Source organism: Lissotriton helveticus, chromosome 7 (assembly GCF_964261635.1).
Source record: "Lissotriton helveticus chromosome 7, aLisHel1.1, whole genome shotgun sequence".
Taxonomy (NCBI): Eukaryota; Metazoa; Chordata; class Amphibia; order Caudata; family Salamandridae; genus Lissotriton; species Lissotriton helveticus.
In genome coordinates, this window is record NC_136068.1 from 1556096772 (window position 1) to 1556112125 (window position 15354).

Consider the following 15354-nt stretch of genomic DNA (forward strand, 5'->3'; position numbering starts at 1 on the left):
AGCGTAGGGGTAACAATTACTATTCCAACTCCAGAGAGTGCAACAGTAGGGAAAGTGTTGGATAGCGTAGGGGTAACAATTACTATTCCCACTCCAGAGAGTGCAACAGTAGGGAAAGTGTTGGATAGCGTAGGATTAAAAATTACTATTCCAACTCCAGAGAGTGCAACAGTAGGGAAAGTGTTGGATAGCGTAGGGGTAACAATTACTATTCCAACTCCAGAGAGTGCAACAGTAGGGAAAGTGTTGGATAGCGTAGGGGTAACAAATACTATTCCAACTCTAGAGAGTGCAACAGTAGGGAAAGTGTTGGATCGCGTAGGGGTAACAATTACTATTCCAACTCCAGAGAGTGCAACAGTAGGGAAAGTGTTGGATAGCGTAGGGGTAACAATTACTATTCCAACTCCAGAGAGTGCAACAGTGGGGAAAGTGTTGGATAGCGTAGGGGTAACAATTACTATTCCAACTCCAGAGAGTGCAACAGTAGGGAAAGTGTTGGATAGCGTAGGATTAAAAATTACTATTCCCACTCTAGAGAGTGCAACAGTAGGGAAAGTGTTGGATAGCGTAGGGGTTGAAATAACATACTTATAAAAAATAATTCATTATTACTTAATTACATTAAAATTAGTTCCCACCATATTCCCCTATAAACACACAACCCACAACAGAACACATTTATCAATTAATGAATTATTTAAAATTAATTACCAATTAATTATAATTATTTACCAATTAATAACAATTAATGTATGCTTCCTACTAATTAATAATTAATTCTACATAATTAAATTACTTCCCACCCTATTCCCCTATAAACCCATAACCCACTACAGAACATATTTATCAATTAATCAATTAATTAAAATTAATTAAAAAGAATTCTCAATTAATTAATTAATAATTCCTACTAATTAATAATTAATTTAACATAATTAATTTACTTCCCACCCTATTCCCCTATAAACCCATAACCCACTACAGAACATATTTATCAATTAATCAATTAATTAAAATTAATTAAAAAGAATTCTCAATTAATTAATTAATAATTCCTACTAATTAATAATTAATTTAACATAATTAAATTACTTCCCACCCTATTCCCCTATAAACCCATAACCCGCTACAGAACATATTTATCAATTAATCAATTAATTAATATTAATTACAAATAATTCTCAATTAATTAATTAATAATTCCTACTAATTAATAATTAATTTAACATAATTAAATTACTTCCCACCCTATTCCCCTATAAACCCATAACCCGCTACAGAACATATTTATCAATTAATCAATTAGTTAATATTAATTACAAATAATTCTCAATTAATTAATTAATAATTCCTACTAATTAATAATTAATTTAACATAATTAAATTACTTCCCACCCTATTCCCCTATAAACCCACAACCCGCTACAGTACTAAAAGACAACATTTAATTAAATTACATTAAAAATAAATTATTAAACATAATAAATACAATATAATATACACAAAATTTATTTAAAAATCGATATTAGTAACATCGAAATTATTTACTTCGATATTACTGACATCGATATTTAAAACTTCGATATTACTAATATCGATATTAAGAGTGTCGATATTACTTACCTTCTATATTATGTCCCTTCGATATTTAAACTTCGATATAATTGTATGTCGAAATTTAAAAATCAATATTTTGTCTGTGTACCGGCACAATGACCCTCACGAAGGGCCACAATTGGCTGAGATGTCTGACCTCCTCACCAATCTAAATTTCACCAAACAGGTTTCATCTCCCACTCACCAAAAAGGTCACTTCTTGACCAGGTCTGGACTACTGGCCTGTCTACCTCCAGCCCCACTATTGCTCCATGTATCTGGTCTGATCATCACTTGTTATAATTTACACTTGGATTCCAGTCCATCGAGAAAATTAGCAGGAAATGGAACACTGTTAATAACAAGCATTTTCAATGCAATAGGCCTCGCATTTATGAGAGTTTGAGCTATTGTCATTGTAAATGCCAATGCCTTTTTTTATGTGTTGCTTTTAAAACAGATAAATAAAAGGCATTGTTATTTTTAATGCTAATAGCTTAAACCAGGGTTCTCCAAACCGCTCCTAAACTCTCGCAAATGTGAGACCTATTGCATTGCAAATGCTTACTATAAAAAAAATTAAAAAGCCTCAGGAGACAGCGTGTCCTGCCTGCAACAGCCGGCAGGACAAATCTATTTGAGAAAATAGTGCTCGGAGGATGTAGTAAAAGCCTACCCGGCAACAACACACTTAACTGGGTATATTGCCATGGAAGGCTACAAAATGAGACATGGCAGTAGTAAGGAGGGACTACTAAGCCTTTTGACCAATGAATAGCCATATTTTACAGAGGACAATGAGACAAGCCAATTAAAAATGTGGGCGGAGAGTGGGCGTAGCATCAAGTCCCTACCTCAATACAGCATGCCTCACAGAGCAGCGCATGATTTTACTAGGCTTGACCTAAAACAAGCATTGACAAAGTCATTAAGTCTGGCCTTCTTTAGATGGAAATGCATTCATTTAAACCTGAATAAAGAGCTTCTCCCAAAGTCCTTTATGTTTATCCGACTAACCCCTAAAACATCAGAATCATGGTTAAGGTAGCTTACATCTTTGACCAATTGGCTGAAGTTCTTAAAAAAATCTTTCCCAGTATCAAAGAATAAAGAGAGTGAGCAGGTAATAAAATAGAGAAATATGCAAAGTGAAATGAAAGCTGGAGAGTCCTATGTGGCAATTGTTTCAACAGAGGTTCTGCAACAGAATCTTTAAAGTATGGGAAGCCAAAAACAGCATCCATTTAATGGATAATGGTTAAGGGCTAAAAGAAAAATCCCAAATTCTACCCGCAAAACTGTGGCTTTGCCTCTGTATCCAATTAGCTTACAAACTTAGGGGCATATTTACAAGCTGCTTGGGCCACTTTTGTGTCACTTTTCCCATGTTAAAAGTGTCGCAAAAGTAGCGAAAGGGGCTTGTAAATAAGCCCCTTAGTGACTGCCATGAAGCTGAAGAAGCAGCACCATAGGAGAAACACCTCTTGTGGTGTAGTTTTAGGACCCATGCCTTCCTCCTTAAGTATGCACGTGCTGGGAGGAGCATATGTGACAATTCCGGAAAACCACAGCAGCTTTAGGCAATGCTCGATCTGCAAAGAAAGACGCCCTCTTGAAGAATGTACCCATGGAAGTCACTAAAGCAAGGTTTCCCTCATCACATTCATCTATGGTTTCTACCAGGGACATGCATGTCTACTAGTTTAGAATCTGTTTCCAACTATCCAAAAATGATTTTTATTGGCAATTACAGCTTGATTGTGAATGGAACATATGCCATTATCATGGTTCTGCAGCGGAATGCACTCTAAAAGGTTAGTTCTTTTTACTTCTCATATATGGTAGACTGTGGTGCAAAATGCTTGAACCAATTGCACAAAACATTTCTTGCAAGGTGCCCCTGTCTTTACAGTGGGAGATGACTCGTTAGATTTGCTCTATTAGTCACTTGGTGACTAGTTTATTTAAATATTATTAACTTATGAATATAAAAAAAAAGGTAAACAGCAGCCTTTTTGTTGTGTGTGTGTGTGAGTGCATCTCAATATTAACGTAGCATGGTAAAGGAAGCAAGGCTTGTGAACAGGCATGAGTATGTAACATCTGTGAAGGTTCAGGTTTTTTCCCAAAGAGGCACACCAGGAGAGCAGGGGCATTGTGGGAAGCAGAGCAGGGCATTCAAACATGTCTGCACCAAAGTATAAAACAGGGCGTTCGGGGAATCTGTCAGAAGCAAAGAAAGTGCAAAACTCAGTGAAGAAAAGAGAAATAACGAGCACCTGAATACACTGTACAAACATATTGTGTAATCCGAAAAGTAAAGGTTTAACTGTTCTCTGTGTAAATTAAACAAGTATCAGTTCTGTTCCTATTGTGAAGCATTCTGACGCCTTCGGGTAAAGTCCGCGCTATATAAAAACGCATTAAATAAATAACTGTGTGGACTTGGCGCCGTCTCTGCACATGTCACGGTGTATGCGGCTGCTACTGCCATAGCACAGGGATGTAGGTCTGCTGAAAATCAAAGTGCGCACTGAAAATAAAAGTGTAAGCAGTGCCCTGAGCTTCGGCGAAAAGACACCCGAGCTTGGGAGACGAGTGTCTGGGCACCCCCAAAGCAACGCCGAATATTGGGAATACTCACTGTTACCTGGCAGCGTAGACTGCCTCTGTGCTCACACAAAGCGATACACGAGCGCAGGCGGGCCCTCGGCCCTTGTCCTTGTCCTTCTTATACTTCCATGGCCCTGGTCTGCCCCCTGTCCTCGGGTCGTGCGCAGCTGATATTAGACCCGGGTCCTTGTCCGTGCTCTCTTTCTGTGGCGGGCGGGCACGCGCTCGCTCAGTGCGTAGGAGGGACGCACTGATCCTTATTCTCTTACGCATCTGTATAGGAGGCCGAAAGGGGGCACGCGCCGGCAGTCAGACAGACGGACGGACCGAGCGCCATGGAGCCGCCGCTGCTGCTCACCGCCTGCCTCCTGCTGCTCGACAGGGCCCGCGCCGACCTCTCAGGTGAGTGCGAGGAAAGAGGGGGGGGACATCTCACCCTTGGGGGGGTGGAGGCGGGGGGGGGGGTGTCTGTATGTGTGCATGTGTGTGTGTATGTGCGCTCGTGTGCCCGTGTGTGTGTCTCTGTGTGTGTGCTTGTGCGAAAAGCAGGGGCTGTGGCTGTGTGTGTGTATGTATGAGGCTTCCAAGGAGAGAAAGAAGAGACAGGAGAGGGTGAGCGCGCGACCTGATCCCATTGCGGCCGGCTGCGTGCGCGTAACAGCCTCTTGTCCGCTCTGCCTACTCCTTGAAAGTCAAAAGCCTGAAATGATTACAAAAAGACTCGCTCTGCGACAGCAGGCCTTTGGCCTGCAATCGCAGGGCGAGTCCTAAAAAAGATTTCCTCTGCAAGCTATCCAAAATAGCCCCGTCCCTTGGCACTGATATCGACCCCACATAATTGAATGTATCTGAATGGCTACTTAAAAACAGTAACAAGCATGCACCTCTTAAAAGAATAAAATTAACCCGTCGGGCAGACGCGCAGAGATGGTTCTCCTCTGAACTCAAAACCCAGAAATTGGCCTTGTGCCAACTGGAGAGTCAGTGGCGACTAAAGTGCTCCCCAGACAAAAAACTTCTCTACAACACAGCCAGGAAAGAATACAAGAAAAGTATCCTTACCGCCAAAACCAGCCACTTTCCACACGCATTCTTAATTCCAACAAGAACTCTAAAGAAATATTTACTATAATCAATGAACTATCTAACCCAGAGAGAATCCTACTGAAGGCTTTGCCCTCTCAAGCATTATGTTATTCACTCAACGACTTTTTCATCGAAAAAATCACCGCTATTAAGGTCAACATTCCTAAGTACCCACTCACCTTGAATCCTTCTGTTTTGCACCAAAATAACTGTACTATAAGCTGTTTCCCCAGCATTAGCACTGAGACCATCCACAATCTCCTAGCGAAAGTGAAATCAGGTGCCCCCTCCAATTGCTGCCCACCACACATACTCAAGGACTGCCTCGCAGCTTTTCCAGGCCCCATACTCGCACTCCTGAACGAGTCACTTTCATCCGGCCAAGTCCCTATGTAAATTGTAAATGTAAATGTTTTTGTACTTGTATAGCGCACAGCTACCCGCAGTGGGTTTCCCGGCGCTTGTACGAATACCGCAAGGGAACCCTTCCTGGCTTTCCCTGTGAAGTGTCCACTCCTGGGCACCCCCATGGTGCAGACCAGGCATCCCTCGCGTTGTGGGGGGCGTTGTGGAGACTAAGCAAGCTATTGCCCAGAGTTGCAGCGTGGGACCCATGATCAGAACAGGCACTGAGGCGAGAATATCCGGTCAGTGGAATTAATGAGCCCGAGACCCGCCGAGGCGGGAATCCAACCCTGGTCCCTGGCCAGAGCTCTGCATCGAGGTCTGCCTGCTCTAACCATTGAGCTACACTTCGCCCTATGGCTCTCAAGAAAGCCATAGTGGTACCTCTTTTAAAAAAACAGGAGCTGATCCCACGCTTCTATCTAACTACAGCCCGATCTCCCTGCTCCCGTTCTTAGCAAAAGTATTAGAGACCCATGGAGCTAAATACCGTTCCAATTTTCTGGAAGAGTCTAAATACCTTGATCTCCATCAGGTAGGGTTTCGGCCGGCCCACTCCACCGAAACTGTCATCCTCGTTGTCTTGGACACTCTCCGGGACCACGCTGATAGATGCTCCCCTCAGGCACTGGTACTATTGGATCTATCTGCCGCTTTTGACACGGTCGACCATATTATGCAAGCCAACCGTGTCCAACTTGCTGGCATCCAAGGTGTCGCTACTTGCTGGCTTACTTCATTTCTGGATGATCGCTCCCAGGCTGTCCGTCAAGGGCACTTCCTAGCTCCCCCACTTAAAACCACCTGTGGTGTTCCACAGGGTTCGGCTCTCTCCCTCCACTTGTTTAATATTTACATTGCTCCTCTGATTCAATCCCTGAAAGACAGAAAGGTGACAGTTTTCAACTATGCAGACGACTTACAACTAGTCTTCAAGATTGATAACTCGCACAGTTCTGTCGCCGATTTTCAGGCCACCATGTTGCATATACAACAATGTTGCATATACAAAAATGGATGGACCACAACCACCTTAAATTAAACCATGGCAAGACAGAACTTGTTCTTACTGGGGATAGCCATAAGTTCTGGGGCCCACACTATTGGCCACCAGAGCTAAGACCCTCTCCTTCCCCTTCCCCATCAGCCAAAACATTAGGAGTTTCTCTCAACAATGATCTTTCATTGAAAACTCAGGTTGGCACGGTTATTTCTAAGTGTATCTTCCAATTGCGTAAGATTAGGAAGATACATCGCTTTCTCACTCAGGAAGCAATGATTCAGGTTATAATAGCCACCGTCCTGTCACACCTGGATTATGCCAACTCTGTGTATCTGGGCATGCCACTCTACCTGTTCAAACGGTTGGAGTTGGTTCAAAATCATGCAGCCCGACTGGTCTTCCGACAACCGAGATGGCAACCAGCAACCCCCCTGTTGAGGAAACTGCATTAGCTGCCCATTTCCCAGCGCTGTGCCTTCAAAATGGACTGCCTCATCTTTAAAGCTCTGCATGGCAACAGCCCTGTATTCATTGACAGCCTGATACTCAGGCACACTCCATTATGCAATCTACAATCTGCCCACCTCTCACTCCTAACCACCCCAATTTCTCAAGCGAGTACGTCAAGGAGGCTGCAGATTTGCTACCCTTGCCCCAAACTGTGTAACTCCCTCCCATTGGAAATACGGTCCTACACTGACCTACTGCAATTTAGGAAGTCCCTTAAAACCTGGCTATTTCTGCAAGCCTACAAATTAAGTAATTCTCTGATAGCATTCTGAGCCTGAAAGTGCCATGAAGCCACCCGGTGTACGTGCGCTTTACAAATTATTATTAACATTAACATCAACAGTAACATCCCTCAAGCCATTCCTGAGCTTCCTCCGGTGTGGCAAAAAAACATGTTTTCCCCTACTCCTCGATTCTCAATCTTGCTGGAAAAAGCATGGAGTATTTCAATTCTCTATTTCTCAATTCTATTTTGATTTCCAGAAAGCTGCATCGTTGCTTGGTCACTGCAGCTGTATAGTCAAGGAAGAAAGTAATCATACTGTTCTCAAAGTGCACAGGTGTAGCCACTCTTGCTGTTTGTAGAATAAGGTCACGATCTCAGAAATAAAAAATGCGATCGAGGATCGGCCTAGGCGGCGCACCTGCTCTGGGCCTGCCACCAGGGACTCGGTGCGTTCCTTCCACCAGGAAGTAGTGTGAGAGGCCTTTCGGCTGTAGATATTGCTTGATTAAATCTTCCACAAATAAGTGCATTGCTGATCTCCCCACCCCCTCCGATATCCCAATTATTCGAACATTATTGCACCAGGATTGGCCTTCATAGTCTTCCAATTTAGCAGCCATAACCTTACTTTCGGCTTCGAGGTGGTGCAGTTGACGTTGAAGTTCCTTGGTCTCACCACGCAGTGTGCCCGTGGCGGTTTTGACGTCTCTGACTCTTGCGCTCATGTTTTGAAAGTCGTCTCTGAGCAGGGATAATTCTACTGATATTGTTCCAATCCGGGAGTCCTGTGCTGTATGTACGTTATTCAAGGTGGTAAGTATGCCCTGCAGTGTGACCTCTGACCCCTCCCCCGAGGCTGTGTGCAATGTTGTGGCCATCTATTGGTCTAACAATCCTTGCTGGGTTTTTGTGTAAGCGTATTTGTCCAACTTGTTCTGTTGCGTGACGCGATGTCCCTGGCCCCCCATTGTTGGTGGTTTAGTGCATGCTTTGCTGTGAATAACCACATGGGCGGTAGTACTCACTGCTGCCTGCCTAAGCAACACACTGTCACCTGCGGCCTTTCGGGTTTCCTACCCCGGGGTGGGGTCACCGCTGTACCTAAGTCTTAGACTGGTGGTCTCTGGAGTGACGTATTAGGGCTTCTTGATGTTGCCCTGGGCTTACTGGGCCTGTGCAGTTTCACTATTGTGGTGATGAAGGGAGGGTGGGGTGGGGGGAAATCTCTCTCTGCTGCCTTTAATACATATGGAGCCTGAGTCTCAAATCACAGATTCCCAACATGTGCTGCCTGAGTTCAGTGCTTTGGTGCCAAGTATCACCCCTCTATTGCAAGGCAGTCTGTGTGTTATTAGGCTGGTGAACGTGCAGTCAAAATCAGTATGGAATACCACTGCATCACTGCGCGGCAGGTCGTGCATTGTGGTTGGTGCGGCATTTATTGATCTATGGTCTTCACGTGGGGGGGGTTGTTTCACCGCAGCACACCGCTCTATATGCTCCGTATCTGCCAAATCAGTAAGGCAGCTTCACTTACTTGCGCTCCTCTTCAGCGCGGTGCAATCACCTTAAGTCTTCCGGGTGCCCTAGTAAACATGGCCAGCCAGTCTGCTAGGGAAGCCCAACTGTCACCATAAATAAGCTTCCCGAGCCTGCCTGGGAGTGTATCGGAGGCGTGGTCGGCGTCTTGTGCCAATGGTGTAGCTCTCGGTTTAGGCACGCCCACTGCTGCGGGTCCGGGGCGCACTCGAGGTCTCGGCTTGTCCTCTGACTGTGGGCCGCAAACACTGTTCATGATGCCGGTGCAGCTGTGATGGTCTGTTTTCCATTGCGGGCCACTTAGTGGGTGCCTGTGGGTCTCCGACACCAATTCCACCGCTTGCTGACAGCGGAGGAGGATGGGTATATAGATGGATCGTCGTAGATGTCTGAGGGGGTCCGGAGCTACGTTAGGCAGCCATCATTTCGTTCGGCTGCTAGCCATGCCCCCACTGGTATATTTATTGATTGTCCAGTGACAAGTTGGTGGTCTGTTAGGTGGTGATCAGAACGTGGAGAATTTCTGAGTGACAACAGCACAATTGGTAGGCAATAGAGCCATTTTGGCCAATTGTGGCACTTATCTTGCTTATTTTATTTTTGAGCAGACCATTAAGGTGTTCACAGATGCCATTGCTTTGTGGGTGGTATACTGATGTTAATTTATGGTTAATCCCTAACGTGGTTGTTAGAAAGGAAAAAATGGCATTCGAAAAATGGCTGCCATTGTCTGACCGGAACGCGTCCGGCAGGCCCATGTGTGAAATGACCTCATAGAGCAGGAAATTGACTGCTGCTTTGGCATCACAGTGGACACATCGTCCAGCTTCAATCCATTGTGAAAATGGACAGACCACCACAATGAGGTATCGGTGAGTTTGACATCTATCAATCATGTAAGTGAGAAAGCAAGCGTGTGTTTCTCTGCACCTTTTTCACTCTGATGTGGGTATATTCTGGGCAAGCAGCATGGGGGTGTGCCGACATTCTGGTGGTGCTGCAGGCAGGGACCCCCTGGCAGTGGCTTTAGCTGCCCAGTCTGCCAGAGCATTACCTCTGGAGACAAAATCTTGGCCATTTTTATGGGTTGTACATTTGACTACGGCTACCCCAGCCGCAGGGTCAGTGCATCAATTTGTTCCTCAAGTAAGTGTCTGTGGATGACAGGTGGCCATCTGATTTGAGAAAGTCATGCCTTTTCCAGTATATGATGCTGCGATGCCTAGTTGTAGTGACATATGCAGAGTCTGAATAAACAGTGATGGGTTCGTCCACCCCGCTCTTCAAGGCGGCAATCAACGTCACTAGTTTTACTTCTTGAGCCGACTAGTGTGAAGGTAATATAATCTGCTGTACACTGTCTAGGGAATCAGAGGAGTCATTTTGTCGTGCTCTAACTACTGCAGCTCCTGTTTACCTGATCCCTGCTTCTTGATCAATGGTGGAAGACCCATCAACAAAGTATATTGTACTGTCTGGCAATGGGTCCTCTTTTACTGCTCCTGACTCATCGGGTGTGTATGTGGCACAATCAGGAGGGTCTTCATCTGTATTGGCAATGGGATGGGCAAAGAATGTTGCTGGGTTTACTGTGTGACATTTAACAACCTTTAGGTATGGCAATGATAGTATGACTTGGTAGCCTGATACTCTTTATGTTATAAGAGTGGTCTTAGCTTTCTGTATTATTGCAAACACAACATGCTCAGAGTACAGGGTTAATGGGGAACCCATGACAGCGAGTGCAGCAGTTGCCAGGGCTTGTTCGCAAGGCTAGTGTCCTTTCCTTACAGAATCTAGCATGCCACTGAAGTAGACAATGAGTTTGTGGCCCATGGGATATTTCTGTGTAAGGACTGCTGTCATGACTTGGCCATCACAATGAGTGAATAGGTAACATTCTTTAGTGTGGTCTGGGAACCCTAACACTGGTGCATTTTTGATTTCATATTTTAGCTGTGTAAAGGCTGTCATCTCAGGTGTACACTCTAGCTTATCATGTCTGTTCTTGGTCATTTTCACAGCTTTTAATAGTGGAAAAATCAAGGACGCACTGACGGACATAGTTAACTAAACAGAGAAATTTCTCCATTTCTTTCACTGTCTGTGGTGCAGGGGTGTGTGTTATCGCCTCAATTCTATCTGAGGTGACTCTCCTTCTCGACATTGAGAGCAATTGGCCATAGAAGTGTACTTCTTTCTGAAAGTACTAAAGTTTCCCTTTGTCTACTTTGTATCCTCTTTGTGCTAAAGTGGTCAAAAGGGCAATGGTATCTTTTATGCATTGTTATTCTGTGGGGCTGCAGATCAGAATGTCGTTGACTTATTGCAGCAGGGTGCTGTCAAATTGAAAATTGGACAAATCAGCCTTCACAACTCTGTTAAAAACGCTAGGGGACTCACAATACCCTTGTGGTGGTTACCACAAGGGTATTGTGAGTAATTCATTTGGGTGCCATGATGTAGTAGGACGCTGAAAAAGGCATTCTTTAAGTAAGTGACGGAGAATTATTCGTTGTCTGGGGAAATATTCATGAGAATCACTGACAGAAATGGGACAATCGGAAATACTGGCATCACGATGTTGTTAAGGGGGTGTAGGTCATGAACCAAACGCCATTGATTAGTCTTTGCTTTGTGCACAGGAAACAGACAGGTGTTGAACGGGGATGAGCAGGGGTATATGACTCTCTGATTCAGTAATGCTTGTATGGTGGGGGCAATACCCTCCTCTGCTTCCTTGTACAAGGGGTACTGGCACACTCTCGGTAGTATGGTGCCCTGTTTGAGTGTTATTCTGAATGGGGCAGCAGAGTGAATGAGGCCTACATCATTTCGGCCGGTGGTCCAAAGGTTGTCGGGTACCTGAGCTAAATCAGTTTCACATATGGAGTCAAATTATTTGTCTTTTTTCTACTGTCACTGAGAGGGGAATTGTATTTTCATAGACAATCTAAATTTTTGAATAATGTTCAGGGGGCCCAAATAGTTTGTCATCTAAAATATCCCTCACTAACCTTCCTTGTTCAATGTAAATGTAAATGTAATTTGCACTTGTATAGCACCTATCACCCAGGGGTCTATAAGCGCTGTACGAATACTGCTGTGGAACCATTCCTGGCCTGTTCCTGTGAGGTGTCCACTCCTGGGCACCCGCAAGGTGAAGCCAGGCATCCTAGCGTTGTTAGGGCTGGTGTGGAAATTAAGCAAGCTATTGCCCAGAGTTGCAGAGTGGAACCCATGATTAGAGTAGGCACCAAGGCGAGAATTATCGGGTCCGAGGACATTGAGCCCAAGACCCTGCCACGACGGGGATTGAACCCTGGTCCCAAGCCAGACCTCTGCCTCAGGGTCTGCCGCTCTAATCAGTGAGCCACACTTCTCCACTCCAATGAAAATGACACAAGCCCAGGTGCAGGTGTGGTCATCAAATGCTTGGAAGGCTCCGAACGTGAGTATTATATCGAGACATTGTATGTCTAAGATCATCTGTTTGTCATGCATTTGGGAATCCTGCAACTGTGGCTGAAAGAGGAACTCTTTTGGTAGTTGCACAGAACAGCCTTTTAGTTCCAGAGTTGTGGCAACAATGATGTGCACCGCAGCGGAGAACGCTTGTTCATTCACCGGGCGGGCTCTTATCTGATTGCTCAAGGAGGAGTCCACAGTCACTGCCATCATCCTGGCCCAAGGTGTGCCTGGAATGGTGCAGGTCATGGTACCGTCTTCATTAAAGTGGATGGTCATGTTGAGTTTTGCCATGAGGTCACGTCCTAGGAGATTCACTGAAGACCAGGGTGAGTAGAGCGGACTTTGCTCCACAGAGTGACCTCCTATCTGTATTAGTACTGGCTCGGTGAAAGGGACCCTAGCTCTTGCCCCAAGTAATATTCATGTGTGTCCCCTATCTGTTCTGAAATGGGCAGTGTTCCTCCTGTAATACAGGAGTACGTAGCACCGATGTCAAAGAGAAAGCCGTAAGTCTTGTTGTTTATTGACAAAGACAATGGGATCCACTTCAGCATTGGTTGTACATGACAAAACTGGGAACACAAGAGTTGTCTGTGGGCTGTCCTAATAACTATACCTTCCTGTCTGGTGTTGTTGGATTGTGCCCTGCACAAATGGGTTGCTGGAAGGGATCATCATGCCCCCCTGAGGTGCAAGTTGCTGTGATGTCATCTGAAGTGTTGGTGCTTGGGGTATCATCTGGTACATGGGTGTCTGTTGCATCGGTGCCTACACCTGCTAAATGGGTGCCTGTAATTGGGCTACTGCAGTAGCCTGAAGGTGTGCTTGTTGCTTTATGGGCTGCTGCTGTACTGGTGGTAAGTAGGAGTATATTAGTTGTGGTTGAATTGGCTGCAGCTGAATTGGCTGTGGCTGGGGGGACTGGGTAGGGGTCCGTTGTGGAGGCCCTGTAACCATTGCCCTTTCCTCACTCTGCATTTTGGTATGACAGTCTCTTTGAATGTGGATAATTTTCTGACAATAATAGCATACAGGGAGTCATGAATGTTCTCTGGCCCTTTGTTGTCCAAGCCCTCTTCATCTGCCGTGCATTCCTAGCCCTGTTTTGCTGGCCATCATAGAATGGCTGCGGCGGCTCATTGTTAAAATTGGGCTGTGACTGCCTGCTGGGTACAACTCCCTGCGTGTTGCCTTCCAATGTATTCATGTAATTCGGAGGAAATCCTGTAACGGCAGTCATCTGGTTAACTGGTGCTGCGAGCATGACTGTACCCAGTGCGTCTTTTTTCTAATTTAGTTTCTGCTGGACTAGTTTGGCAGCTGAATTTTCAATTGCTAGCTGTCCGTTCCTGTCCTGTTCTTGATTCTTTTTTATAGAAGTGAATGATGTGGTCTTGTATTTCAGGCCACGGTTTACATTTCATGACTCATATACCATCTAACTTCTCTTACACGTCAGTGGACAATCCCTTCTTCACTGTGTGATAGAAGAACCTACAGTTCCCTTCTGTTGCAACCCCATGTCTGGGACGTCAGGGAATTTGCTGCACAACTGGGACCATACGCATGCTCGTATTTTGTTGAATGGAACACCATCAGGCTCTGCTTCAGTGAGCGTAATTTTTTTATTAATGTTTTGTAGTATATCTTCCGCTTCTTCTCTGATCAGGGAGGTGAGCAGACTCTTGATGTCATCTACCGCAAGATTGACACCAACAGGGGGTTTTTTCTAGAGCTGCTATCCTTTTGCCAGCACCCTCTGTCTGTGGCGGGAGTTGTTTTTTCAAATTTTCTTCATCCATTTGTGGCCGTGGGACATACAGATGGGGGTCATTTGCGTTTTTGAACAGTAAGGGTATCTGGTGTGTCACTATGGTATTTGCTGCTGTGGGTCGTGTGGGGTAAAATTTATGTGCATATTTTTGCCAGACCTTTAAACTTGACGTCATGTAAGGGTAGTCCCAATCTTCATCGCCCTCCCCGTGTAAGATACAGTCTTCTGCTGTGGCCATATTCTGTGGATCAAAGGACCTAACTAGTGGCCATAAGATAATTAGTGGTGCGAGACTTTCTGCCCATCCTGCCAAGTCATCAGTGAAGGGATTGACACAGAAGTCTGAACCCTCCCCGTGGGTAACTATCATTGGGCATTAGGTCATTACCCTGTGATGCATTTTGCTTACTGAGCATCATGTTATAGTATTTTCTCTGCCTAGTGGAACACATTGGGCTATTCCTGAGACATCATATGACATGTCGGGTTGCCTATGTGTTCCCAACACCGCCAGTCGTTCTATCTCAGTCCTTCTCAGTTCCTCAGGTTTTTGTTCATCCCAGTCTGGATGATCCCTCTCTGGTGTGGTGTGTATGATCGCACACGTGGACCCAGGTGATGGGCCCATAGTATGTGTCATTGTTAGTGGTGATGTTTGCGAAGGTGCTTGTTGGGCTTGAGCAGAGAAGTTGTCATGAATGGTCGTAGTGGCTGCAAGGGGCCTATCCGAGACAGTGGCCTCATGATTTTGTGACATTCCTACATCCTCTCTTGTTTTGGGGATGTGTTGCGGTGGCGCCTCTAGTAGTGAGGTGTCTGTCTTGCATCTTTCGCATTTGATTGGATGTCTACATTACTGAGCATTTCACTAAGTGTATCCTGTATGTGCTCTATTTTCATTGACAGAAGTCGGACAGTTGCAATGTTGTCTTTGGAGCTGGGTGACTGCACCTTTTGAAACAAGTCATTGTCTAAGCCTTCATGGGTTATGCTATCCATGCTCTTACCTAACTCAGCTGCTTGTCTCCATTTGCCTAAGTCTAGGGGGTCAAAGGACCCTGGGAATTCTTGTTCGCAGCTCCTGAATTGCCGGGTGTAATCGGGCTGTCCAGGATCGATGTCATATCC